Source organism: Medicago sativa, chromosome 1 (genome assembly GCF_051527215.1).
Source record: "Medicago sativa cultivar Bolivia chromosome 1, Bolivia_mono, whole genome shotgun sequence".
Classification (NCBI taxonomy): domain Eukaryota; kingdom Viridiplantae; phylum Streptophyta; class Magnoliopsida; order Fabales; family Fabaceae; genus Medicago; species Medicago sativa.
The window spans coordinates 24,862,717-24,867,275 of NC_140749.1; positions in this window are offsets into that span (position 1 = coordinate 24,862,717).

Below are 4,559 nucleotides of genomic sequence, written 5' to 3' on the forward strand. Positions count from 1 at the left end.
TCATCGAAATTCCTTTCTTATTTTCTTGTATCGAATTTAAATTTTATTTAAATCCAAATAAGATTGGAACAATTTCCAAGACATTTTAATGATGAGGAAACAAAAAAGTAACTTTTTTGTTTAACCCAACAAGTTAAACTTGCCTAGGAAGTTGAAAAGAAATAAAACAAATAAATGACCTTTTAACACAAATTAATCCTTTTAAAATAAAACCTTTAAAACTTCCCTCAGATTACAAAGTTAAGTAACCATTGGCCATCGGAATAACCGTTCCCACGTGTCATCATCTTCAAAGCAAGAAGAACCGTTTGATTGAGCCACTTCTTTCAACTTCCCTCCATTACAAATATGATTTTCCCTTTTATAAAAATCACTCTTTTTCTTTGTTTCGTCTTCGTCTGAAAAAATCCTTCTTACTCAAAGCTTTTCTTTCTTAAATCATCATGACCACCATTGATAATCTGAGTGATGATCTTTTAGTCAAGATTGCTGCAAAGATTGCTGCTCAAAGCAGGAAAGATCTTTTTGCCTTTCGCCATACCAATAGCAGGCATTGGCGCATCAGTGAGGATTCTGAAGTTTCTAGGGCTTTTGGAAATGATGTCCTCTACTTCCTCTACGACCCCAATGAATGGTACAACAATGCTATGGTGGCTCATTCTAAGTTTGCTTTTAAACTTAGACTCTGGAATCATGGCAACGCCATGTTCTGTATTCTTCGAAGCACTCAACACATGTTGGATGCTAATCCAAACGTTGAAGAAATGAAACGCCTCCTTACTACTGCTATCAATGCCACTGGCTCTCTGAGTGCAAGGTACTACCTTCTTCTCATCAATGCGCTCTCCATGCCTATGCCAGAAAACATCCTCGAAGACTTCAAAGATCTTGCATGGACACATCGATTGGCAGAATTTCGAAGCGACATTTTGGGAGGAACTTCGAGTTATCGATTTCGCTGTCCTTGGTGGAATAGGCCCATGCCTATTTGGCTTACTAGGCGTCGTTTTTGCAACAACTACCACAACTGTGCAGGAAATGGGAGAATTGGAGGCTGGTATTCACTTCTACCTGGGCCAGATCATGACTACCACCTGGTCAATGCTTGCTTCAGGTGTCGTCTCGATACAGAAATTCGCTGGTTTCTCGATCGCTTTGGGATTGTAACTGAATGGTGAAAACCATTTCTAAATGCTTTTTTGTCTTTAAGTACTTTGTGTTTTCTTTTGTAATGGTTTTTCCGTTTCAAGCATTTCGATGTAACCTGCCCATCAGTTGGCATTTTTAAATTAATGCCAAGTTTTATTTCGAATCAAATTACTCTTGTGTAATTTTAATTTCTTGTAACATCGGTTTATATTTTTTCAAATATTTACCGTTTATGCGTAGAATTCTCTGATCTTCTTGTAGTTCCTCGATCTCATACGCATTATTCGAAAAAACTCTTAGAATTTTCCATGGTCCTTCCCAACTAGGAGACCATTTTCCTAAACATCGATCCTTTTTATCCATAGGCAAAATGACTTTCCAAACTAAGTCTCCTTGCAGGAATAATTTCGATTTAACTCTTTTGTTATAGGCTTTTGCTATTCTTTCTTTTTGCTTTGTAAGCACTTCTAAAGCCATCAATCTTTCTTCATCAATATCTACTAATTCATCCAACATCATATCCAAATATTGATTTGTTGGAATTTCGATTTGTCTTTGAATTCGAGTAGATTGAAGTAAGATTTCTGTTGGCAATACAGCATCATGGCCATATGTTAATCGAAAAGGAGTAGTATTTATAGATTCTTTAGGAGAAGTTCGAACTGCCCATAAAGCTTCATAAAGAAACTCATGCCATTCTTTGGGTTTTTTCTTTTGGCTAGCTTTTCTTTTGATTATAGTAATCAAATTCTTATTTGCTGCTTCTACCTGACCATTTGCCTGAGCATAATATGGTGTTGAAGTCAACAATTTATATCCCATTTCTTCAGCAAATTTTACCATCTTTCGACCAGTGAATACAGATCCTTGATCTGTAGTAATAGTTTCTGGTATGCCAAATCTATAAACAATAAATTTTTGAATGAAGTTTATAACTTCATCTTGAGTAACATCTTTTAGTGGAACAGCTTCTATCCATTTAGTGAAATAATCTATTCCAACCAAAATATATTTGTAGCCTTTGGATGACTTAGGTTTAATTTCCCCAATTACATCTAAAGCCCATCCTCTGAATGGCCAAGGTTTTACTATTGAATGTAATTCACTAGCTGGTACTTTTTGAATTCCAGCATGTTCTTGACATTCTTTACAACCTTTAGCAAAGTTTATGCAATCTTTTAACATGGTTGGCCAATAAACACCTTGTCGAAACAAAAGCCATTTTATTTTATGGCCTGCTTGATGTGTACCACAAGCACCACTATGAGTATTCGATACAGCCAAATATGCTTCTGCTTCACTAAGGCATTTAAGTAAAACTCCTTCTGGAGTCTTTTTAAATAATTCATTGCCTATTATCACATAACTCAAGGCTCTATATTTGACTTTTCTACAAGTTGTGCCATCTGGATTTTCCAAAAAATTGACTATGGGTTTTCGCCAATCATCATCATCCAAATTGTTAATGACCAAAATTTCAGAAAATTTTGCACTCTGAAGGTATCCTTGAGATGCTTCCATGCCCCCAAGTTTTGGTCTTAACAATTTGTTAGGCACAATGTCTATCGAATTACGCTTTGTTTTAATTTCAATAACCTCTTGCTCTTGTTCCTTCGAAAGTTTGTACCCAGAAGCCAATTGAGCTAAATCATTAGCTTCTTGATTTTCTGCTCTAGGAACATGTTGAACTTCAATTTGAACAAAATGTTTAAGTAATTCATTAACTATAGTGTAATACATTATCAAAGTTTCTTTGAGGCATTTATACTCTTTTGTTATTTGCTTTATTACTAATTCAGAATCACCTCTAATAATTAAACATTTTGCCCCCAGTCCGAGCAAAATCTCTAAACCATTTATTAAGGCTTCATATTCTGCCTCATTATTCGAACAATATTGGCTAATTCGAAATTTATATTTGGTTACCTCATTTGTTGGTGAAACAATAACTATACCTATTCCAGAACCATTTTTATGACTAGACCCATCGAAATACAATGTCCATGGAAATGTTTCGATGCCCCCAGTCACAGGTTCTTCAATGGAATGATCAGCAATAAAATCAGCCACTATTTGGCCTTTCACAGTTTTCAAAGATTGATAAGTTAAAGAATATTCTGTGAGTGCCAAAGCCCATTTACCAACTCTACTATGCAGAATAGGTTTAGATAACATGTGCTTAATAATATCGAAATGGGAATACACATAAACATCAAAAGGCTTTATATAATGTTTAAGTTTCATACATGAGAAATATAAACAAAGACATAGTTTCTCACTAGGATGATATCTTGTTTCAACATCACTTAAAACTCTACTAAGATAATAAATGGCTCTTTCTATACCATTTTCATCCTCTTGTGCTAACATACTCCCTATAGTTCTTTCAGATGATGCTATATATAACTTCATCTTTTTGTTTTTTAACAAAGGTGAAAGAATAGGAGGATTAGATAAATATGACTTTATGTCTTCAAATGCCTTTTGATGTTCAGGCTCCCATCTAAAAGTTTCCTCTTTCTTTAATCGAAGTAATGACGAGAATGCTTGCGCTCTGCCACTGAGATTAGAGATAAATCTTCTGAGGAAATTTATTTTGCCTAATAAAGACTGCAACTCTTTTTTGGTAGAGGGTGCTTTAGCCTCCATTATAGCTTTAGTCTTATTTTGATTGATTTCGATGCCCTTTTTATGGACAACAAATCCTAAAAAATCACCTGCACAAACACCAAACGCACATTTTAATGGATTCATTTTTAATCCATATTGTCTCATCCTTTCGAATGATAACCGTAAATGTTCTAAGTGTTTGTTTTCAGAAGATGATTTCACAACAATATCATCAATGTAAATTTGCATAAAATCTTCAATAAAATCATGAAACATTGAATTCATTGCTCTTTGATATATAGCACCAGCATTTTTAAGACCAAATGGCATTACTATCCACTCATAACATCCTAATGCCCCTGGGCATCGAAATGCTGTTTTAGAAACATCTTCTTCAGCAATAAATATTTGATTATAACCTGAATAACCATCAAGCATACTCAAATATTCGAAACCTGCTGCAGAATCTACCAACATTTCTGCTACTGGCATAGGATATTCATCTTTGGGAGTAGCGAGATTTAAATCTCTAAAATCAATACAAACTCTTATACTACCATTTTTCTTTTTAACAGGAACTACATTAGCTAACCAATCAACATACCTTGCAGGTCTGATGAAGCCACATTTGAGGAGTCTTTCGATCTCTTCTTTTATTTTTGGTAGAATCTCTGGTGCAAACCTTCTTGGAATTTGCTTCACTGGTTTCTTGTCTGTCCTGATTGGCAATTGCAACTCTACTACCTTTCTACTCAAACCAGGCATTTCATGATAATTCCAAGCAAAGCAATCCTTGTAAT